Raw genomic sequence first — 26,145 nt, 5'->3', positions numbered from 1 at the left:
TCATGTTAGCAGATCCTGCTCGGTTTCTGTCGTCGATCTGCTGTCAGAGTCTGTCAGCAGGTTTTGTTAACAAATCATAAGCCTAATGCGGACATAACGGATGCCAATTTGCTAGCAACTTTTGTGGAAATTTGTTGTCGATCTGTTGACAATTTGCACACATTTTGCTTTCTGGGTACATACACATTCTTGGTATCACTATGTATAAAAATCTGTTAATATTTTATTTTTAACCATTTATCAAATATACATTTATATTAGACTATATATTTATACATATAACTTTTTGGAGAAATTAATCTGTATCACTATGAAAACTATATGATATATTAGTAATATTTATACTTTAGAGTTTATATGTATGTATATAGTCTCACATAATGCATATCTTGAAATGGTGTTAGAATAATTATATCTTTATAATACATATTGATGTTTCTCATATGGCATGCTGCCTCTAAGGGCCACGTTGCCTCGACATATGTAAGATTTTATTTGCGAAACAGTACAATTCTTAATTGTTAACAGGCAGAATGCCATACAAAAATCATCAATATGCAATTATAAAGATATAATCATTCATATATTCATACAAGATATGCATTATGTGAGATGATACATATTATATATATAAATCCGTAAGTAATTACTACAAATATAATATCTTACCAATACAGACATTATTTTATTGTTAGCGATAAAGATTCATTTCTTTAAAAAGTTATATGTTTAAATATACAGTCCAATTTAATTGTAATTGATTAATTGATTAAAAACAAAGTATTATAAGATTTTTATCTTGTGATACAGCAATGTTGTATACATATGATACATATAATTTAAATATACTACATATATTTAATACAATATGCTATTTAGGTATGACATGGTAAAGCACTGTCTTTCCCTTTACTGACATATTCACTAAGTAGCAGTACAAATGGTTTTTCAATCTTCTCATTCTTCTAACACGTCAACAATATAAAACCGTTAATATTTCAAGAATCTTCTCTTTCCACCTTTCGACTAATTTCGTTAAAATATATTTTCAATTCTTTGATAAATTTCTTTACTGTCGTCAAAATCGCCAAAAAATAAATATATCGTGTCGTCAAAGTATACAATGTCGTCAAATTAATCAATTCTCCGTTTCGGGTTAGTTTGACGACATCGCCAAAGTACCTATACGATTTATCGGTAATTTTGACGACACATTTTCTCTCTCTCTCTTTCTCTCTCTCTGTATACATCGTGTGTGTGTGTGTGTGTGTGTGTGTGAGCGTAATGAAATAAAAAAGCATCATATTTGTAAGAATATGTTAATAAAAAGCATATAATATATACATCATTTGAATACCACGATGTAGATATTATAATACATTATGCTAAATGTTGTGGATAAATTGTTAAATATATTATTTCAAAGTATACACACACACTCATGCACACAGATATCTGACTAGGAATATAAATGTTTTATACAATGTGTCAACTGTAGAAACATATTAATCCTTTGATAAACGCAGCAGTTAAATTAGTGACAGTGGATATGATTCATACTTTCATGTTTTTACAGATGACTACATTTCATACAAAATTTACACGATATGCTCGTCGTATAATGTTGACAAAGCTGATGTTGTTCGGAACATAGTACTACAAAATGTATAAGAATCACTATTGAAACTTGACTTGATTATTATCTGAAGAAATATCTCTCGGATATTTTACGTTTATGCTTTAATGATGAGGTTGAAACTATGGATGGCATAACTAATAATAATTTCTTATTTATGGAATAAAATTTAATAAATGTTCTTTATTACAACTTCAATTATAATTTTTATTAATACTTTTTAAAAGAATATTAATAGCTTTCTGTATATGATATACAAAAATATAATATAATAGAGTAAGTTATAGTAAAGTAAATATAATAGATTTATTATAAAAAAGCCAAGTGTTATAAAAAATTTCAATTTTTAATTTTGTAAATGAAGATTATTACATATTTTTATCTAGAAATAATACTGTTGTATATATTTGTTCATATTTTAATTTTTCTAACTTAAAGTAAGCAACAGTTTTCTTCTTATTTAAGATCTTAACAACTAATTTTGCACTTTGTATCACAAAGTATGATTCTACTTGTATCAAATTGCAGAAATGTAAAAGAAAACGCAAAGTATGAATGCTTTAGAGGAACAAAATCTGAGAAATTAACATTTTATAAAAAATCGATTATATTACAAGTTTTAAAAAATAATAGAATATTTCGTTTTAACTTATAGTACGACTTTTTTTAGAACTAATAAACTTTATACTAATACACTTATTACATATTTTTATCTAGAAATAATACTGTTTGTATATATTTGTTTATATTTATACTTTTACTAATTTAAACTAACAATAAGTAACAGTTTTCTTCTTATTTAAGATCTTAAGAACTAATTTTGCACTTTGTATTACAACGTATGATTCTACTTGTATCAAATTGCAGAAATGTAAAAGAAAACGCAAAGTATGAATGCTTTAGAGAAACAAAATCTGAGAAATTAACATTTTATAAAAAATCGATTATATTACAAGTTTAAAAAAAATAATCGAATCTTTCGTTTTAACTTACAGTACGACTTTTAAAACTAATACACTTATAAAAACATTTTTGACTTGTGATGCTTTGGTATAGATACGCTTAACATTGCAACAATTAAATGAAAATGTATATATAATTGATGATGTAGATAGTTTATCTGCCAATTTTTTGTAAATTTGTTGTGAATACTTCCGTCGTTAAACTGCAGATCTAATTCACTTACATTTTTAACTTGTGATGCTTTGGTATGAATGTATTTACGTCTTCTTATTTTTCTTGTCTGTAAATAAATAGATTAACATGAAATAATAATTTATTTTACATTTATATAAATTAGATCTGGAAGATTTGATTCTGTTTTTTGTTACTAATGTATCATAAATGTTTAATAAATTATATGTTAAAATAAAATATATATTAAATATACAAATAAATACAAACCAACCCAAGATTATATTATGGTATTATTACGGATATATATTCATCGTATTTGTTATTGCACGCAGGACATTTTTCGTGCAATAAATTTTGTATGCAGTTTTTGCAACAACATAAATGTTTACATGGCATAAACATTATCTTAGATTTCTCGATCAAACATATAATGCATATGCCTTCTTCATATGAATTGTTTGTATTTATAGTTGATTCTATATTCTTAATGGATAAGAACGGCATTTCTAGTTTGTCATCTTCTGTAGTCTCTTCATTAGTCCAGTAACTATAATCATCATAAGGAACTTCATAAATATATTCTGTAAAAAATAGAATATTGTGTTATTTTATTTTATGTATATATTTATATGTGTGTATTTTTTAATGTCTTTTAATTTTACAACTTGTTATATTTAATTACCTTCATCATTGTCATTACCATCATCATTATCATTATTATTTTCCTTTTCTCTATTTTTATCAACTTCTGCAGTTTCAGCTGTTGAATAAACACCAGCACGTTAGAGTATTATATTAGCAAGCAAGAATAATATTAATATGTAGTTCATTTAAATTATTATGAGATTGGTATAAGAAATCGACTGATTTAAATTGTTTAGATTATATCTTGAGCTTATTGTGTATATTTTATGCATGTCTCTTAATCTTACAAATTAATTATATTTAATTATCTTCATCATTGTCATCGTTATTTTTCTTAGTTTCTCTATTTTCATCAACCTCTACAGTTTCAACTGTTGAATAAACACTATGTTAGGGTATTATATTAAACAAGCTTAAAAATTAATAATGTTAATATTTAAAAGTTACATAATTGTTATGATATTGGTATAAAAAAATGATTTAGATATTGTTTGAATTATATATTTTGAGCTAATAATGTAACGATAATTAGATAAAAAGTAATTATTTAGTCTAACAAATTTTTATTAAAATATTATAAACACTTCTAATGCTCAAATATATTATTATTTTCAACAACAAACAAATCTAATTAAATGATACTATATAATCAGCATTTCAAAAATGTTACCTGTACACATACACACACACATACACACATATACATACATATATACACACATATACATATATAAAATATATATTTATAAAATTTATAAAATATATATTTGTAAATATAAGGTAGCTTATTTTAATTTATCCACTGGAATATTTTGACATTTTCAGTTTAGAACAAAAATGCTTATTCCGACAAAATTTGTTTGATTTGAAGGGGAATAAATAACACTTCGTAAAGGATTGATTTTTTTTATAATTCTATCTTAATATTTTTATATGCAGAATACTAGAAGAATTATATTATATAACGTAACAAAATTATATTACGTAAAAAAAATTGCGTGATTCTATTTAAAAAGTGACGATGATCTCCGTATAATCTGGAAAAGTCGATTTTTTCTAAATTTAATTACATCATATTTATCCTTCAAACAAAACAATTTCTGTCTAAAGCATTTTTGTCTTAAACTTAAAAATCTCGAAATATTCCAGTGGATAAACTAAAATAAACCATTCTCTGTGTATATATATATATACATATATATATAATTACTTTTACACGTAATTGAATGTGCTTTTATTTATTAATGTATTTATTTGATTAGAAATGATCAAATGTAAGCATATAATATAAAATTTAAAGAGTAATTATAAACTAATTAATTAAAATTATATTAAAAATCAAATACACTCATGAATCTAACAAAAAGAAATAATAGTTTTTTACCTTCGAATTCATTAGTGTCATATATGCATTTCTTTCGTCTCCGACGTCGAGTATTTTGTCGTGTAATTGCGTTTTCAACGCTATTAACTGGTATTAAAGCAAAGAAAGTATATATTTTTATAATTAAATAATTACAATAAAATAATTACAACTTACAACTAAACAACAAAATGATAACAAGAAAATTTCTTTCTCAGACAAAATGATTAATCAAATTTTACCTGCTTCTACAGCTCCGTCTGTGTGTAAATCCGCACAAATTTCATCTTCGTCATTATCTAAAAAATTTAATATACAAAAAAAATGTAAAAAGTAATAAAAATTATAAAATTTGACAACCAAGAAATTTGTAATGAATAATACTTGTAAAAAATATCAATAGAATGTATATATTGTAAATAAAATATATAAAAATATATAATTCATAAGTACTTGCCTATTATGAATTCCATATTATATTCCTGACGTCCGCTATCCTCATCAAATATCTGTAAAAATTCTTTCAACGAGTAGATACCAGTAGATAAATAACTTTGAGCTTCTTGTATTCTTGTATTTCTATATTTGTTATACCGGCAACGATTTCTTGAAACTTGTAGGCCATTTATTAAACGATCATAATCAATTTCTTGATCCGTAATTAGTTTTGAAATGTTATCTACAAAAATAATTATTTTTTACAATATGAAATACCTTTTTTTAATATAATTATTGAAATACTATATATATTTAGGTATAGAGACTTATATATGTATAACATATACATAACACATACAGTTATAACATATATAACACATGTTATACTATAAGTACAAAAACTGTATATTGAATACCTTCTATAATATTATAATTGTTAAGAAAAGTAAAAACATTTGTTCGGTTTTTATGATCACTATGTAGAAATACAGATAAAATAGTTTAGAAATTATTGTCTAAGATTTATTCTGTTTTAAAAGTTACTCATTTTTGTAACAATTAAATAATATATATGTATATAAATATATATATATTTCTACAGTGATCATATAAACCGAATAAAAATTTTTATTTTTCTTATTGTTTTTAACAACTAAAATATATAAAGGATTATACAGTTTTTATACTTATAGTATAACATGTGTTGTATGTTAGTATAGTATACCTAAAATATAATGTATATTATGTATATAAGCATACCTAAAAATATCCAAAGATTTGGATGAACTGTTTGCATCTTTTGCGATATAATATTATGAAATGATTCGACAAGATTATTAGTTCTAACTGGGCATCCATATACACTTATTTTTTTTGATATTGGGAGCCAAGTGCTCCTCATATATTTCATAAAAATTAATATGTTAGGATAATTATCAGATTCCTTATCTGCAATGATCTGCATAAGATTTAAACCTTCGGAAAACATTTCTGATGGTGCCAATGCTAATGTCATTGCCATGGACACAATTTTACGCGGTGCTTTTAGAAGATCTAATCGTTTCCACTTTTTCAAAACAGCCTATTGTTACGTCCAGACTCAAGGAAGGAAGAGTCGAAAGGAAGGACGTAACTAAATTTATCTTTTCGAACGACGGCAGACTATCCGTCTGTTCGACCCGAACGAACGTCTGGGCCCAAATAGGTCAACGACCGCAAGGGTCGCTCTTACTCTATTTAAAGGGCCGTTCGCTCGGTGGTCCCTTTTTGGCAAGAGAATTTAATCTCTTTTACGCAGGATGAGACCTTGTGCGATCCTGGTTTACGGGAATGAGTGGGAACGGGTTATTAATAAATGAAAATCATTTATTTTGAAATTTATAAATTTATTCCTAATATAAAGACGAAAGAATTTATATACATAATAATATTATTGACGGACTTGGTTGCTAATGAAGAGTGAATGTATGTGTATGTGTCGCGGGTGATACATTAGTACGGAGGTCTTCAATCGGGGCAGAAAGGGGTAAGAGTTATTGTTTAAATTTTAGGGTCCCGATTGGTGGTTACAATAATTTAAATGGTAATAGGTATATAAAATTAGTGTCCATGTGTGTGCGTGTAAGAGAGACTTCTAGGTTATATGAGTTCGGTAATTATGGCGGTGGAGGGGAGATAGGTTCGTAGGAGAAGGTGTGCAGGGACGGCTAAAGGATATCTACGCCCGGGAACATACCAGGGGATGATGTTATTCCTATCAGTGGTCTCTAGAAATTCGCGTAAGGCCTCGTGGTCTACGGGGCCTGGACCAATCGTGAAAGCTCCCTCAGGGACTTCTCGTATCCCTGGGAGCTGGTTTATCAGCCAAGCTCTGAATTGCTCGTATGAGAGCTTGGCAGGCGATTCTGATTCCTCGGAATCGTCGTCGCTGATATCTACTACCTCAAACCCTTCCGGATGTTCCCTATTTACAGAGGACGTTGGGGATGAGGGAGGAGAATCTTCAAGGGTGATTGTTGAGGGAGCTGGAGACGGGGATCTAGGTGGGTCAGGGCGTTCGGGAGAAGCAGGGGGAAGAAAGGGAGAAGGGCTCCGCGGAGAATCGGCGTCCTCAGAGGAAACAGAGGAGTGAGGGGAAGGGGCCCGCTGAGGTATAGCGGGTTCGGGAGAAAGAGGAGAAGGAGTTCGCGGGGAATCGAAAAATTCTGCAGAAGCAGAGGTAGCGGGAGACGGCGTCAGCGGGGTTTCTATATGTTCGGGTGAGGAAATAGGAGAGACCGTAGGGTGATATGTATTAGTTGTCTCTGTGTGGATCGGTGTGTTAATTTTTCCTAGGGAGCCGAAGGTTTCGCCCGCAGCCAGACTCCGTGCCAACGCTTTCTTTAACCGCCTATTACGCCGGTTTCGCGCCAATTTAGCAGCGGTTCGCGAGGGTCGTCTCCTTGGATTTTCCACTACGAGAGCGAATAATAAAGTAACCGGGCAAGAAGAGTTTTTACTGAAAAATAACTCTGGGAGTTCTTGTAAGAGAGAGAAAAAAAAAAAGTATATATATATATTTATTTTTATATAATTTTGATATTTTAATTATTTAATAATTTAGTTAGTTATTGTATTACTTATTTGTTCATTCAAGAGAGAGAGAGAGAGAGAGAGAGAGAGATAGAGAGTGAGAGAGAGTAAATCACGGATTGCTCCGCTATCGCGGGAAATCCGGAGTGATTTCAAAAGATAAAGGGATGATAGAAATCACGGATTGCTCCGCTATTGCGGGAAATCCAGAGTGATTTTGAGAGAAAGAGGAGATGGAAGAAATCACGGATTGCTCCGCTATCGCGGGAAATCCGGAGTGATTTCAAAAGATAAAGGGATGATAGAAATCACGGATTGCTCCGCTATTGCGGGAAATCCAGAGTGATTTCGAGAGAAAGAGGAGATGGAAGAAATCACGGATTGCTCCGCTATCGCGGGAAATCCGGAGTGATTTCGAGGGGGAGAGAGAGATAAGGATGGGGGAAGAAAGGACAGTTTTTCGAAGTTAGAATTTAACAAGGATAATAAATTAATAAATTAAAAAGGAAAACAATTATAATTTAATTGAAGTCCCAGAATTATTTTAAGTATTATTAGTAAGGGTGGAGATGTAGCGTGCTTGATAACTTACTACTTATGGAGTGCGCAGGTAGGTGTTAATTATTCCAGGTGTGAATCTGGCTACGGACTCCTCCGTGAGGATGGTGTTCCACTCACAGTTGTTCACTCGCGAAAATCGTCGTACTCGGTGAGCACTGGGCACACGATGATTTCACAAATGTCACTGCGAATGCTCACGAGTTCGAGATTCACTCGAAGGATGGTGATACAACTTTTCGCGAATGATCCGCGTGCGTAGGTTTGAGAAAAGATTGATATTCTCTGAGAGATGTCACGGGTATATATACCTTCTTGCTCCTCCTTCCCGTTAGTTTGTTAATATTTCCTGACGAATAGGGAATTTTTCAATAACGCCCTTTCAGTCCCGAGGGCGTCTCTTGATTTTAAAAGTTTACCGGGATTGGTCAGGGCTTTTGTTTAAGGCCCTAGGTTTTGACCAATGGAGAATTTGTTGAGGTTTATATTTTTATTATCCTCTCGAGATTATCTCGGTGATCTGTCAGGCGGCATTTGTTTGGATTCGGTTATCGTTGTTAGTCTGGTAAAATTTTATTCGTTTTCAAGTGGAAGTTTTCTTCTAAATTTTTATTGATTTTCAAGTGGAGATTTCCTTCTAAAAAGTTTTTATTGCTTTTTAAGTAAAATTTTCCTTTAAAAGAAAGATTTTTATTGCTTTTCAAGCGCGAGTTGTCAACTAGTCAAAGCGAAAATTTCAGACACCGCGAGTTACATCTGGTATGTATCTCTCCTTTTTTTATTTTTATTTTTACGATTAACCGTCTCCGGTCAGCTGCTTCGCCTGCCAGATCATAGTCTTATTCCCACGCCTGTGATTTTTCAATCATCGCCTTGCATTCTTTGAAAGAAAAGAATCGTGGAGTCCACAGGACGTAACACCCCCCGCCTTAGACAAATGTTGGGGTGTAAAACTCGACATTTGCAAAGAGAATTATATGGAATAATCCGATTCTTTTCTTTCGGAGGAATCACGACTTGTTGATTGGAAGGGCTCACATTTAATTTTTATTTTATTAAATGTGTTACCTTGAATTATTAATTATCTTCTTAATTGTGTAAAGAAGGAGGAAAGACAAGGCGACCTCCAAAACCCCTTCCTTTCTTTCGTCCTTCTTGTGTCGTTTTATTCTTTACTCATAGCTTATTTTTAATTGTACTTATTTATTTAAATTTACTACCGCTAATACATGTAACGCAGGTGTGGAGCCCTTTTTCTATCGTATGAAAATTCTAATGAAAATAGAGGGATATATATATATATATATATAAGAAAATATATATATGTTATATATAAAGAAAAAGAAAAGAACTAAGCACGTTTTTATCTGCCTGATTTTCGTCAGTAGTAAATGTCAGTTCTCTGGTGTCAAGTAGCAGGTCCCTTCCTTTTATTGCTCTTCTACCCCTCTGGGGATCACAGCTTGACCCCAGCCTTCGGCCAAGTATGTCTGGTCAACGTATAGGTATTCTTCTATGCAGTCCCTGCAGTTTATCGCCGGTTTGATTGTTACTATTACTTTATTGCATTTAGTGCAATTTGTTTGGTCGTCAGCTGATATTTTGTGGACCAAATTATGCGGTGGTATTGTTGCATATTCTTGGTTTTCCTCGGCTGATATTTTATCATAGCATTCTTGACAAATTTTGCTGCAGTCAGTCGTATCTTGATAGATTTCACCCTCCATTAATGTAACACACCGGAGTTCTGTTAGATTTCGGTATGTTTCGGGGTGGTCTTCTGGTTTAACACCGTCGATTGGGCCTTGGCGTACTTCTTCCGGCATCTCGGGTGTCCATTGGAGATGGTGATATACTGGCATTGTTATACTGCAACCGACGATCAGGCAGTATGTTTTGACGATAATAATAGAAAATGGTTCCACTTGTTTACAAAGTATTATTATTATGAGGTTAAGTATAAGGTATAAATTTGCGCATGTAAATAAAAGAAGAAATACATATATTCATGATAAGTATATAAGAAACTTAAACCTAAGAGCGCAAATGTTGAAATATTACCAATAACGATTCAATATATATATGGTATAATAGTAATTAATACTAAAGAATAATATGATATGATAATGTGTAGCATCAATAATGACGTTATAATTATAATATGCAAAAGAAGTACATAATATAAAGAGGAAAGGTAGGGTGATATAATGACTAATGATAATAGAGTAATTAATATTTGGGATATATGGGAGTACTTAAACGCTTGCGTAATTCTAATTAATACATAATTCAAAATTCAAACGAAGTAGTAGTAAGGTAAAGAAAATTTAGGGTCTATAGGAATACTTATTGTTAAACACTAGAGTAATTCTGAATTAATACACAATTCAGATTTCAAATGAATAGTGGAGTAATAAAAATTTAGAATATATAGAATTATTTAAATGCTACAATAACTCTAAGTTAATACATAATTCAATTATATATATATATATTTTTTTTTTTTTTTTTTTTCTTTTTAGACAGGGTTCCACGTCGGCGGTGACTTTTGTACAGATCTCGACTTGACCTAGTCGGAACAATGCATCTCTGAGGTTGTATGTTGTATCGAATATTTTTCCGGTCTCGATATGGAGCTTCACCAAGGCCGCACCTTTTCTTAGAGGATGGACTATATTTATCCATCCATCTTGTCCCTCTAAAAGGAGTCGACACAGGTCTCGTGTCATTATTGGCCACGTTTTCCTACCATTAGGGGCTGCGGTGTGGGCTAATCCACATATTATGGCTTGCCAGGATATCTCCTTAAAACGGTCTTCTAGGTGGTACACTTCGCTCATACGGCGCCACACTGTTCTTCCCCAGTCGCCGAGCATTATTTTGACCATCCAAGTGTTTTTATTTATGCTTTGTATAAACCCTCGCTTCCATCCTTTCTTGTCTTTAACCACGACCTCTAAGTCCTCCTTCATATGGTGAGGGTATACGAGCAATGAACTGGCTCTCCTATCCATTCGGAATTGGATTTCTTCTTCCATTTCCAGGAGTTCCCTTGCGCTATTTTTTAGTTGTACCCAAAACAGCGAGGGTGATTCCGCTCTTACTACGGTCACCTTCAGGCGACCGCGAGTCAAGAATTCAGTGTCGATGTAAGAGGTTTCCATTTCTGAGGTAAAAATAAAGATAAAATATGTATGTATTTTTGTGTGGAGAATTTCGGGGGGGGGGTTTAATTGGGGGTATGCTTTATTCTCCTTAGCTTTTCGATTCTCTGAGTTCGAAAGTATACGTAGCGTCTTCCCGTGGGGGAAGGAGAGGATAAGTAGTTGTCGCAGATGTTTTGTTTTCGGTGTGGTAAATCTCGGGCGCCCCGCTGTGTTGGGGACCAGGGGCCGGAGCGGTGGGTTTTTGTTTTTTGAATTGTCTTGTTTTCAGATGTATCAGCAGATGTGTTAAAGAGTCCCATAAGGCTCCGATTAGGTACAGAGACCATCCGTACACTGTGTGTAAGGCGTAGCCGTGTACTATTGTGTCTAGTGTGAGTTTTATGGCTCTAATGCATAGGTATATTCCGAGTAACCCAGCACTGAGGTTTCCGAAAAATAAGAATTTATTCCAAAATTTGTTCCATGTAGACATCGCTATTTTTTCTATAGTGTTTATATCCAGTAAATTGGAGATCGACCCCCCCTCTAAAGACATGGATCTTCCCATCACTCCTCTCGCTAGGGAGTTGAGAACTGCGGGTCTCTCGGCTGGAAACATTATATGGTCTCGCAGGTCCTTTAAATCGCTTTCTGTATATATGCCGCTTGTAGCAAGCGATCCGGGACTGATGTATTTCCATACAGGCTTGGTTAATGGCTTCATGATAATTGGCGGTATACTGTCCACTGGTCTTGGCATGAGTTTATACCAAGAGTCCTCCAATTGGTACATAGAAGGTGCTAATGTATTACATGTGGTTTGCGTTCCTTGCCGTAATAGTATATGAGTTTGCGGGGTTAAGTAATATGTTTGATTTTCCCGTAACACGGGTTATTGATTATAGCAACGATTTGTATGAGCAAGAATTACTTCGACGGGTACACATTTTACAATGTGAATTACTTCTCCCGCTAGTAGAGCCATATAACCGGGCCCTTTCATTAGGTGATATGCGAAGATATCTGGTGATTGTGTGGCAATTGCTAAAGCGTTTTGTAACATTCGTTGCTCTAGATTGCATTGTTGTAATAGGATATCGTGATAAAGCTGGGTGATTTGCGTGCGGATATGTTTCTCTACGTACACAAATTTTGAATTCATGTACGTGAAGATATCGAGATTTGATATACGTGATTGTTTTTTAAAAACGGCGGTTCCTCGCACTGTTTCGAAAATCATTAATTTAGGATGTTCGGTACGTATTATCGAATATCCGCAGACATCTTGTTTGCCCTTACTGGTTAGAGCGAATATTGTGTCTTGTGTGGTGAGAGAATATACTGTTTGGCCTTGCTCGTCGTCAGTTATTTTATAGGCGTACCCTTCGAATAATATTCCATAGTTATTAAATTTACAGGGACCTGCAGGTACGGTATTCCAATATGTGTCTCCTCCTTCGATCTACGCAATGTGTAGAGCCGAGTTGGCAAGTAATGCCGGATCTGAGTTGTACCTTATTAGTGTTGATGCGTACGTCGGCAGTGTAATCCTGTAATGTGATTTTTACAGTTCCGACTACAATAACATCCGACCATGTTCCGTAAGGATCTGAGTATGCTCCTCCGTGGCATTCGCCGTAGTTGTCTACTTGACCAGCTAACGTAATCGGTCTGGTTATTGTGCTATTGGATTTAAGTCCTGAGATAAGAGTGCGTCCTACTTGATAACTTCCGTAACTATGCATTCGCCTGCAAGCCTCGCGAGTTATTTCTTCTATATATGAATATTTTCCGTTATGTACATCCATTGTGTGAGAAAACATTCCGCATTTCTTGACTAATCGGTCGATTTCAACTTTGCACTGTATTACGTGCACTGCTTCGAATTCATTAATTTGTAACAGCTGTACGTAAACTTGATCCGGTTTAATTTCTTTACGAGGGATATCGCATTCCTCGATGTTTAACAATGATAGCGTGGTTAGGTTTGCGGAGGAAGATCCACAGTCATATCCTATTAGCCCATGTGTTGGATGCAGGTATACTGCTAGTATTATTAATATTGCGATTAGTCGTCTGAATTTGCGATCCATCTGAAATATTAATTATTTTTGTAGGTATGTGTATCTTTTTTTCTCTTATAACCTTTATGTATTTCTACTTTATTTTTATTAATATTATATTTTGTATTTTTATTATTTATATATATATAAAAAAAAACATTTATTTTTGTGGAAAATTAATCCTTTTTGTTGATTATTTAGTGGTTTTAATATAGGAAATTCGCAATCGGTTAGGATGCACGATTCGGCTATTTTTCTTTATTTTAATTTTTACATTACTTTTATTTAATATTTCTAATACTTCGTGGGGTCCTGTATAATGATCTCCGAATTTTCCGGGTTTTGGACCTTTTAGGAGAAACACATGGTCTCCCGGTTTGAAATTTTGAGGATTAATCTTCTTGTCGTAGTATGTCTTGGATTTGTGTTTCGCTTCGATGACGTTTTCACGAGCGTTTCCTTGGATTGTGTGAAGTTGTGTTACGAGGCTTATTAGATAATCGTCATAATTTGATAATTGATCGTTCGAAGGTAAAATTTCATTCGATGGAGTTCTAGCTATTTTTCCAAAGACTAGTTCGTATGGCGTATGTTTGGTTGCTTCATGTATGCTAGTGTTGTAATTAAACATCGCAAGGCTTATCCACCTGTCCCATTGTTTTTGTTCGTTTGCATATTGTTTTAAATATTCTCCTAATGCGTGATGCGATCTTTCTAATGAGCCGTTGGATTGTGGATGAAAGGCCGTTGTACGAAATTTACGAATTCTAAATATTTTTGCAACCTTTTTCATTAGGTCACTGAGAAAATTTCTTCCTTGATCTGTTAATATTGCCTTTGGCGCTCCGAATATGCAGATGAAACGATCTACGAAAGCTTCCGCGATAGTTTCGGAGGTTTGGTTTTGTAATGGTATACCCATACAGTATTTGGTCAGCTGATCTTGTAAGGTCAAAATGTATTCGCTGTTTCTTTCTGTCTTGGGTAAAGGTCCGACAATATCCATGGCTACCTTGTCGAAAGAAGAGCCTGGTGTGTCTGTGATTATCATAGGCTGTTTTGTTTTGACGCGTACTAATTTTCTCAGTTGGCACTGCAAACATTGTTGTATGTATCTTTGAACGTCTAGTTTTAAGTTTTCCCAATAGTAATTGTGTTTTATTCTATTGTATGTCTTAGTGACGCCGCGATGTCCTCCTATCGGCGAACAGTGCATCTCACCAATTATAACGGATCGTAGATCTTTCGGTGGATATTTAATTTGTCCGTTGCAAATGATTATTTTGGTAGTGGAATTAATGAATCTTAATTGCAGTTGCGATTTGATATTATTCCATGGAACGTTGTTGATAATTTCTGTTTTTGCAATGCTGAGTGTTCCTAAATTTAAATTTTCAGTCAAATTTCGTAAGTCGTGTATAACCGCTATAATTTGGTTGAGAGTCGCTGTGGGGCCTTCTCGTTCCGTCTCACTGATGGGTAAGACTATGTGGTAGTAGGTTTTGTATTTTATTGCTTTCGCTTTACCTAACTCCTATATTCGGGAGTTCGTTTCTTTCGAAGAGTTTTTCAGATCCTGAGTCTAAAGGTTTTCCGTAAATGTCGACAAAATACGCGACATTGTCTTTTCGCAGAAATAATAGTTCGCGAGAATCTATAACGTTGCTTTTAATTATTTTATTCTCAATGATAGTAGGTTTCATTTTTATTTTTCTTGATTTTAAATTTTTATTGATAATTTCTTCTTCGTCGTCATCGCTTTCTTCCCTTTCTTTTCCATCTGTTTCTTTGTTATCCTGATCTTTGTCTGGCGGATCGTTTCTTTCTTCTATCTTTTCAGTATTGTTTTTGTTGTTATTATGATTTTCATTATTTTTCTTAATATTTCGTTTTGTCGTCTGACTTCTTGTTTGCATTCTGTTTTGTTTTGGAGGATCATGTATTAGCGCTTTTTCGATAGTTTGTGACGCAGGAGGTTCGTTTAGTTCTTCGGGGGTAAAAGGTATAGGATCGACATTATTATCAGGGGGTTCTTCTTCGAATATCGGTTCTTCAATTTCTTCGGTATCTGACAAATATAGTTGAAAATCGTCGTCTTCCTCTCCTTCGTCATCGGTTTCTTCCAGCATTCTGGAAATTATTTCTGCATCTTCCGGATTATTTGGATTTAAAGTTTTTCGTTCTTTTATTATTTTGCAATCAATTTCTTCAAGATCTACTGGGTTTCTTGATAATGCGTCCGCATTTACGTTAGTTTTTCCTGCCTTATAAACAACGTCGTAATCGTATTCCGCTAATTTTAATCTCCAGCGAAGTATTCTCATATTTGCGTCTTGCGCGTTTTTAAACCACATTAAAGGTTTATGATCTGTAACTAGAGTGAATTTTCTTCCATATAAGTATGGTCTGAAGTGTTTAACGCAATATATTATGGCTAGTGCTTCCTTTTCGTAAGTGTCGTATTTCGTTTCGTCGTCCGTGAGTGTTCTGGAAGCGTATGCGATAGGTCTGTCCTTGTTTATTTCCCCTTGTGAGAGTATTCCTCCTACGGCTAAACCTGACGCATCCGTAGTTAAAATAAATGGTCGAGAGAAGTCAGGGTATTGTAGTACTGGCTCTTCACATAATTTTTGTTTCAATATCTCGAAGGATTCTTCTTGAATTGATGTCCATTCGAAACGAGTGTCGTTTTTTAGTAGATTTGTTAATGGTTTTGCTAGTTTAGAGAAATTTGGAATAAAGCGCCGGTAATATCCGGCAAGTCCCAAAAATTGCTTAATATTTCTTGGGGTTTTCGGTCGGGGAAATTTATGTACTGCCTCTAATTTTTTCGGATCTGGTTTTACTCCATCTCTGCCAATTACGTGTCCCAAATAAGTTACTTCGGTTTTTAAAAATTCACATTTATCAGGTTGTAGTTTTAAATTAGCTTCACGAAGTCGTTCTATTAATGCGTTATATTTTCGTTCGTGTTCTTCTAAGAAAGTAGCATAAATAACAATGTCGTCCATATAAACAAATAATTCCTCGCCCTGTAATCCTGTTAATACTAAATCCATTAGGCGCTGAAATGTTGCAGGAGCGTTTTTTAATCCAAAAGGCATTCGATCGAATTCGTAGTGACCGAAGGGAGTAGTGAATGCAGTTTTGTGACTGTCAGCAGGATCCATTTTTATTTGATGAAATCCAGATGCTAAATCGCATACAGAGAAATATTGCGCGCCCCCTAATTGATCTAATATATCTATGATGTTAGGTAATGGATATGCGTCTCCGATAGTCTTGTCGTTTAAAGCCCGAAAGTCGAGGACCATTCTCCAGCGCTTGTTTCCTTTGGAGTCCTCTTTCTTCGGCACGATCCATATGGGCGTATTGTATGGCGATTGTGAGGGTTTTACGATGCCTCCTTCTAACAGTTCCTCTACCTGCTTGTTTATTTCTTCCTTATGTAGTTGCGGGAATCTGTATTGACGAGTGTTAATTGGTCGATCATCTGTGGTTGGTATTTGATGTTGGAGTACATGAGTTGCAGTTAAATTTTCTCCGGGAATATGAAATTGGTTTTGACTGTTTGTTATTAATTTCTTTACACTTTCTTGTTCTTTTTCATTTAGATATTCCAATCGTAATAATTCGGTAATTTGTATAAAGCGGTCTTTCTCCTTTTCCTCGGAAACCACTAGGCAATTATGCAAATCGTTGCTTGTATCGTTAATTTGTTGTTGTTTTCTTTTATGTTTAGATTTTCGTTTTCGCATAAATTTATCTATAATTTCTTGCGATTTATTTAATAAAGACGTCGAAACTTTCGAAGACGGTTTGGTTCTGTTTTTCATGCGTTTAGAGTTTTTAATGTTTAATTTTTCAATATTTAAATATTTTTGTGCCTTTTCAAGAAGGTCTTTTATAGTGACATGAGATGACTTTAATTTGTCATTGTGGTCTTCTGTGAATAATCCAACTTTCGGAAATTTGATATCTCGAAATGATAAGGAATTTTTCTCTCTTAAATTAGAACAAGATTGTGTCAAATCGCGTAGTGAGGTTTGGTAACTTCCCTCCGAAATTCTAGAAATATCCCCTCCAGGAGAGGTTTGGTAACTTCCCTCTCCAAGGGATTTTGAATCATTTAAATTTTTGAGAGAGATTTGATAATTTTTCCCTTTACTAGAATTATTCAATTTTTCAAGAGAGGTTTGGTAACTTCCCCCACCGTTAATTGTTGGATTATATGAAATTTCAGGAGAGGTTTGGTAACTTCCCTCTCCAAGAATTTTCGAATTATTAAAATTTTCAGGAGAGGTTTGGTAACTTCCCTCTCCAAGGATTTTTGAATTATTAAAATTTTCAGGAGAGGTTTGGTAACTTTCCTCTCCAAGGATTTTTGAATTATTAGAATTTCCGGGAGAATTTTTATTCCCCTTGTCAACATTAATTTTGTTTGTTTTTCGAGTTATTTCCGTAAATTTTCCTTCATCCTCGAAATTTTCTTCTTCGTCTTCCATATCAATATAAGTTTCGTTGGTGTTCATTGGTTCTTCGTTTATAGACGAAACTTCATCGTAATTGTTGACCGTCGGACAGTCGGATTTATGGTCGTCAAATAATTGATCCAACGGCTTTAAACGCAAAGTGGGTACGCGGACTTCCACTTCTTCGTCTAAAGTACTTATAACATTGAGATATGCTTTTCCGGAGATGTTCTCTACAATAGTGTCTCCTAAGTAAATTCCATGTTCTATTTTTAATTTTGGTATATATCCCACCTTTATTTCGGGGTTTTCTATCCTTACATAAAATAATGATTCGGATCTCGGAGACACTATTATAGATTCCGGTGAGAAAAACGGTATGTTAACTCCGGATACGGTCAGATATCCTTGAGCGTAATCTATTTTCGATGATGTTTGTTTAAAGAAATCATTTCCCAATATTCCGGATTGTGGAATCGGAAAGTCGCGAGATACTAAATGGAAAGATATCGGAATTCCAAGGAGATTTAAAGCGACTTCTCCGAGCGTATATACGGGATGATTATTTATACCATTTAATTTTAATATATTTGTATAGTTAATTTTTAAAGTTTTAGGTATAAAAATTTCTTTAATTATATTTGGTCCGGATCCCGTGTCTAATAGAAAGGTTATTTGCGATGGTATTTCGTTAATTTGGACCTGAACAGTAGGCACGCGACTATGTTTATCGAGGTTTACTGTTACGGGTCGTATGTCGATGGTTTGACGGCCTACTTGGCTTCTTGAGATGTCGACGGGTGTGAAGTCTGTCCGGCCCCCCGTTGTGCACCCGACCCCGAGGGACCTGTGTAGTTTCCCTGATTATTTTCTTTTCGACGATTATTACTTGCGTTGCGTAACTGACAATTTTCAAGGAGATGGCCTTGTTCTTTACAATATCTGCAGAATGTATCGTTCTTCGTTGTCAGTTGTTGATTTATTTTAACACGACAATCCTTAGCGGAGTGTCCGAATTTATCGCAAAGTTGGCATGAAACTTTCGGTCTACTTTCCAAACTTCTTTCCTCGTTCTGTTTTTTCCAACAGTTACTAGCCGAATGGCCAGGCCTTTCACACCATTGACAAATAACCGTCGATTTATTAATTTGTTGTTGGGAAGTATTTTGTCGGCATGATTTGGCGTCGTGACCGGTTTTTGAACATAATTGACATATAGTAGTTTTTTCTTGAATTACGTTTACTGACTGACGAGCGCGAGGATCGCGTTGGCGACATTTATCCGCACTGTGGCCGCGTTTTTTGCATATTTGGCAAATTAAAATCTTCGTTCCGTTATTCGTTTGAAAATCGTGCCCTTGTAAGGAAAATTGAACGAGCTTCCTGCAACTACTTGCGGCATGTCCCTCTTTGAAACAGATCTGACAGATTTCCCGCACTTGATTAGTGTACGGTGATTGGCCTGTTTTAACGCCTTGGCCTTGGCGCAAACCTGTCATCTCTCGAAGCTCTCTTTCTATCCTTAGGGCGTCGGCGACAGTTTCTTGTACGTCTAAATCTCTAGCGATTCTCTGCTCTATTTCGGGCTTTAGCCCTCTAATAAAACACTTACACATGTCTTTTTCTACCGTTGTTTTTATATTTTGGTTGGGTAAAATGTGACCGGAACTTCGATATGCTTCTAATATTTGTTTTCCAAGTAATTTAACTCTATTTGCGTAAGTGACGACATCCTCTTCATTCCTTTGATAAATACATCCTAGTTCTCCTTGTAACTGATATACATTTTTAGTGGGTCCATAAATTTTCTTTAAATAAGTAGTTAATTGCAATACAGTATCAAAATCTTCATCCCGAATTGTTCGACGCGCTTCTCCCACTATTCTAGTTCTTATAATTTTAGTAAATTGAGTCTCTGCTTCCTTAGGAAGCATAGCTTTCGCTTCCTCGCAACCCTCGATAAAATAATTTAGCGGAATGTTACTACCGTCAAAAAAGGGGACGGCGTCTACCGCGTATTTTAAGGTAGCAAAGGGGTTAGGTTGCGCCATGTTAAAAGAAAATAAATTTTCGGGATCGCTTTCGATATCAAATTTTTCGATTTGATCTTTTATTGTTTCAGTAGTTATATCGGCAGAATCGTCGGAATCTGGCTCGGGCGATTCGGCTACTAAAGTATTTTCAGTTAAATCGAATTCTGAGGAAGGATCTTTTAACGAAAAATTTATTTGGCGAGATGTCGAAGTTGAAGGTACTAAAGGTGTGGATGTGTGAATTAATTCGGAATCAGATGGTTTAGATTTAGATTTGCGTGTTCTATGTGGTGTTGTTAATGCAGTTTTATAAAGTTCTTCTATTTGATCTTTATCAGTTTGACCTCTTGTTCCTTTACTCATTACCGCTACCAGGAATCGCACATTTCAATCCCGGACGAGCCCCCAATTTTTATTTATGTTACGTCCAGACTCAAGGAAGGAAGAGTCGAAAGGAAGGACGTAACTAAATTTATCTTTTCGAACGACGGCAGACTATCCGTCTGTTCGACCCGAACGAACGTCTGGGCCCAAATAGGTCAACGACCGCAAGGGTCGCTCTTACTCTATTTAAAGGGCCGTTCGCTCGGTGGTCCCTTTTTGGCAAGAGAATTTAATCTCTTTTACGCAGGATGGGACCTTGTGCGATCCTGGTTTACGGGAATGAGTGGGAACGGGTTATTAATAAATGAAAATCATTTATTTTGAAATTTATAAATTTATTCCTAATATAAAGACGAAAGAATTTATATACATAATAATATTATTGACGGACTTAGTTGCTAATGAAGAGTGAATGTATGTGTATGTGTCGCGGGTGATACATTAGTACGGAGGTCTTCAATCGGGGCAGAAAGGGGTAAGAGTTATTGTTTAAATTTTAGGGTCCCGATTGGTGGTTACAATAATTTAAATGGTAATAGGTATATAAAATTAGTGTCCATGTGTGTGCGTGTAAGAGAGACTTCTAGGTTATATGAGTTCGGTAATTATGGCGGTGGAGGGGAGATAGGTTCGTAGGAGAAGGTGTGCAGGGACGGCTAAAGGATATCTACGCCCGGGAACATACCAGGGGATGATGTTATTCCTATCAGTGGTCTCTAGAAATTCGCGTAAGGCCTCGTGGTCTACGGGGCCTGGACCAATCGTGAAAGCTCCCTCAGGGACTTCTCGTATCCCTGGGAGCTGGTTTATCAGCCAAGCTCTGAATTGCTCGTATGAGAGCTTGGCAGGCGATTCTGATTCCTCGGAATCGTCGTCGCTGATATCTACTACCTCAAACCCTTCCGGATGTTCCCTATTTACAGAGGACGTTGGGGATGAGGGAGGAGAATCTTCAAGGGTGATTGTTGAGGGAGCTGGAGACGGGGATCTAGGTGGGTCAGGGCGTTCGGGAGAAGCAGGGGGAAGAAAGGGAGAAGGGCTCCGCGGAGAATCGGCGTCCTCAGAGGAAACAGAGGAGTGAGGGGAAGGGGCCCGCTGAGGTATAGCGGGTTCGGGAGAAAGAGGAGAAGGAGTTCGCGGGGAATCGAAAAATTCTGCAGAAGCAGAGGTAGCGGGAGACGGCGTCAGCGGGGTTTCTATATGTTCGGGTGAGGAAATAGGAGAGACCGTAGGGTGATATGTATTAGTTGTCTCTGTGTGGATCGGTGTGTTAATTTTTCCTAGAGAGCCGAAGGTTTCGCCCGCAGCCAGACTCCGTGCCAACGCTTTCTTTAACCGCCTATTACGCCGGTTTCGCGCCAATTTAGCAGCGGTTCGCGAGGGTCGTCTCCTTGGATTTTCCACTACGAGAGCGAATAATAAAGTAACCGGGCAAGAAGAGTTTTTACTGAAAAATAACTCTGGGAGTTCTTGTAAGAGAGAGAAAAAAAAAAAAGTATATATATATATTTATTTTTATATAATTTTGATATTTTAATTATTTAATAATTTAGTTAGTTATTGTATTACTTATTTGTTCATTCAAGAGAGAGAGAGAGAGAGAGAGAGAGAGAGAGAGAGAGATAGAGAGTGAGAGAGAGTAAATCACGGATTGCTCCGCTATCGCGGGAAATCCGGAGTGATTTCAAAAGATAAAGGGATGATAGAAATCACGGATTGCTCCGCTATTGCGGGAAATCCAGAGTGATTTCGAGAGAAAGAGGAGATGGAAGAAATCACGGATTGCTCCGCTATCGCGGGAAATCCGGAGTGATTTCAAAAGATAAAGGGATGATAGAAATCACGGATTGCTCCGCTATTGCGGGAAATCCAGAGTGATTTCGAGAGAAAGAGGAGATGGAAGAAATCACGGATTGCTCCGCTATCGCGGGAAATCCGGAGTGATTTCGAGGGGGAGAGAGAGATAAGGATGGGGGAAGAAAGGACAGTTTTTCGAAGTTAGAATTTAACAAGGATAATAAATTAATAAATTAAAAAGGAAAACAATTATAATTTAATTGAAGTCCCAGAATTATTTTAAGTATTATTAGTAAGGGTGGAGATGTAGCGTGCTTGATAACTTACTACTTATGGAGTGCGCAGGTAGGTGTTAATTATTCCAGGTGTGAATCTGGCTACGGACTCCTCCGTGAGGATGGTGTTCCACTCACAGTTGTTCACTCGCGAAAATCGTCGTACTCGGTGAGCACTGGGCACACGATGATTTCACAAATGTTACTGCGAATGCTCACGAGTTCGAGATTCACTCGAAGGATGGTGATACAACTTTTCGCGAATGATCCGCGTGCGTAGGTTTGAGAAAAGATTGATATTCTCTGAGAGATGTCACGGGTATATATACCTTCTTGCTCCTCCTTCCCGTTAGTTTGTTAATATTTCCTGACGAATAGGGAATTTTTCAATAACGCCCTTTCAGTCCCGGGGGCGTCTCTTGATTTTAAAAGTTTACCGGGATTGGTCAGGGCTTTTGTTTAAGGCCCTAGGTTTTGACCAATGGAGAATTTGTTGAGGTTTATATTTTTATTATCCTCTCGAGATTATCTCGGTGATCTGTCAGGCGGCATTTGTTTGGATTCGGTTATCGTTGTTAGTCTGGTAAAATTTTATTCGTTTTCAAGTGGAAGTTTTCTTCTAAATTTTTATTGATTTTCAAGTGGAGATTTCCTTCTAAAAAGTTTTTATTGCTTTTTAAGTAAAATTTTCCTTTAAAAGAAAGATTTTTATTGCTTTTCAAGCGCGAGTTGTCAACTAGTCAAAGCGAGAATTTCAGACACCGCGAGTTACATCTGGTATGTATCTCTCCTTTTTTTATTTTTATTTTTACGATTAACCGTCTCCGGTCAGCTGCTTCGCCTGCCAGATCATAGTCTTATTCCCACGCCTGTGATTTTTCAATCATCGCCTTGCATTCTTTGAAAGAAAAGAATCGTGGAGTCCACAGGACGTAACACTATAATGTGAACATAAAATATATATTAATAAACTATTTTAAAAACTTATAAATTATGAATGTCAAAATGTAAATAATCTATAAAATAAATCAAATCTAATAGTTTTGCTAATAAAAAATATTTAAAATACCTGACAATAGTGAAACCAGCAGCCTCGTAGAGGTGCATTGGGAAATTGTTCATGGACAGCATTCATCGATGCTTTTTCATAATCACACATTATGAAGCGCAAATTACATTGCAGATCAGGAGCTAATTTAACAATTTCTTTCCATATGGATTTGTATACTAATTGCGTTCTTGCTTCACACAAGATAAATAATACTGCAATACCCTAAAAGAAAATATTTATATATTAAAATAATGTTGATAGAAAAAATATATGTAATAAAATTGTATGGAATGATAAAATTAATATACCTTATCCATGTATCGCACATGAACTGAAAATAACTGTGCAAAATTTGCTCTTGGTACAACCTGAAATAACATTTATATAGAACTATAACAACAATCATAATTGTCCACAAATATTTCAATAAAATTATATATTTTAATTACAAATATAATATAATAACAACTAATACTCACAGAAAATGTACCATCGATAAAAATTTCAGAACTTCCTCTAATATTTTGAGAAGTTTATCGCTAGTAAATATGTAAGAATATTTGTTGTCTTCAGATATAACACAGCCTTTGTAAATAACCTTTACAGATTCGTAGTTTTGGAGATGATTGTCAAGATCACATACACTTGAAGGTAATGGAGAACGCATTTTAAGTTTTTCTTTCGATAACACATTTCTCATAGTATTATATGAAATATAAGCTGCTGCTTTTGGATTTTTTCGAGAAACAGTATCAAATATTTCTTTGTTCGTTGTAGTGGTCTCTTTACACATTTGAATCATTTCACTTTTTAGATTCAAAATATCAAGTATGTGAGGATCGCTTGGATGATTATGATTACTTTGTAAGATAAAACTTTCCCTTTCTTTAACTAGCACACCCTTACATGCTGTAGTACGTCTTTTTGTACAGCGATATGTGTATATCTGTTATCTATATTGTATGTATATCCTTCATATACATACAACTTCTTTCTTTTCCCAGGTATTATTTCCATTTTATAGCTGCAAACCTAAAGTGTTTTAAGCTGTATTATTATTTTTTAAAATAATTACATGCATATCGTTTTTCAGTAATACTATTCTACACAGTATTGTATTTTTATTTTAAATGTAATGTAAATAATTTGATTATATAATAAGATCATTTTTTACACTATTTTAATACTAGGTTTTTTCTTATTTATTGGTAACCTTATTAAATATATTTAAGATTATTATATTTTATTCTATATAGTGTTACATTACATCTATATTTTCATATATAGAATAAAATAATAATTTTTAATTTATTTAATAAGGTTATAAAATAAATAAAAAATAGCAATAAAAAGTGTAGAAAATGATCTTGTATAATCAAATTACATTACATGTAAAATTAAAATACAATACTGTAGATTGTTTTATTGGAAAACGATGTATGTACCGATGATTGTATCGAAAACAGAAATGTTAGGTTAGGTTAGGTATATACAATTTCCTTAAGGTAGTTATAGATTCTATATCTTATAAAATTATATATAATCTAAACAAATCATGAAAAAAGTAATCCCATTTATATCGTTCAATTTAATCTATTTCGAATTAATATTGCATAACTAAAACGCGGCAATTCAACAAAAAAATTTTAATTATTTTCTAACTATATTATAATTTGTATTGTATTCTAATTATTCAATATTAATTTCTTTCTGTTTTACATATGAGTGAAACCGCAAAAAGAATAGTTATGTTTACAATTCATCTGAGTTGAAACAAAAAATTGTCTAAAAAACGCGCTCACACACACACACACACACACACACACACACACACACACACACACACACACACACACACACACACACACACGAGTGGTGATGTAAAGATATTTCACGTAATCTAATTTTATATTTATATAATCATCTAATAAAAAATTCCATATTTTTCTCTTCTTTTGTAGCATTTCTGTCCATTAATACGAGGGTTGTTTGAAAAGTTTCCGACCTCAACATGAAGATGGCAGCATTCGTAAACAAAAGTTGGGGAATGTGTATGCGCATGCTTTGAAAGGTACTCACCAAAATTTCAGCCATTTTGGACGCGCAGTTGTTGTTTGACAATCATTTGAGTGAGTCGATGTGAGTGTTTTTGTGAAAATGGAAAAAATCGAGTATCGAGCTGTCATTAAATATTTGTTTTTGAAAGGCAATACGCCTACGCAAATCAAAGACGAGTTGGACGCTGTGTACGGGGACTCTGCACCATCATTTACCACCGTGAAATTTTGGGCTGCTGAATTTAAACGTGGCCGTACCAGCTTGGGTGACGATGAACGTTCGGGACGTCCAAAAACTGCACTGACGATAATATCGCTCAAGTTCACCAAATGATGCTAGACAACCGTCGAATTAAAGTTAGAGAGATAACAGAGGCTATGAACATGTCCAAAGAACGTGTTTGTCACATATTGAATCAAGATTTAGGCATGAGAAAGCTGTCCGCGCGTTGGGTGCCGCGTTTGCTCACTTTGGACCAAAAACGTGTTCGAATGAACATTTCCAACGCTCTGTTGGCG

General features: G+C 34.6%; 1 pseudogene; it reads right to left on the bottom strand.

Annotated features, from left to right (window-relative positions):
• Window positions 1–24,586, bottom strand: LOC145935614 (uncharacterized; annotated as a pseudogene).
• Window positions 24,587–26,145: the final 1,559 nt, after the last annotated feature.

Source organism: Prenolepis imparis, unplaced genomic scaffold (genome assembly GCF_030444845.1).
Source record: "Prenolepis imparis isolate NDT839.2.m4 unplaced genomic scaffold, iyPreImpa1.0 SCAF_4, whole genome shotgun sequence".
In the NCBI taxonomy this organism is placed as follows: Eukaryota; Metazoa; Arthropoda; class Insecta; order Hymenoptera; family Formicidae; genus Prenolepis; species Prenolepis imparis.
The sequence above is the reverse complement of the archived record's forward strand: the minus strand, read 5'-3'. Positions and strand labels throughout refer to the sequence as shown.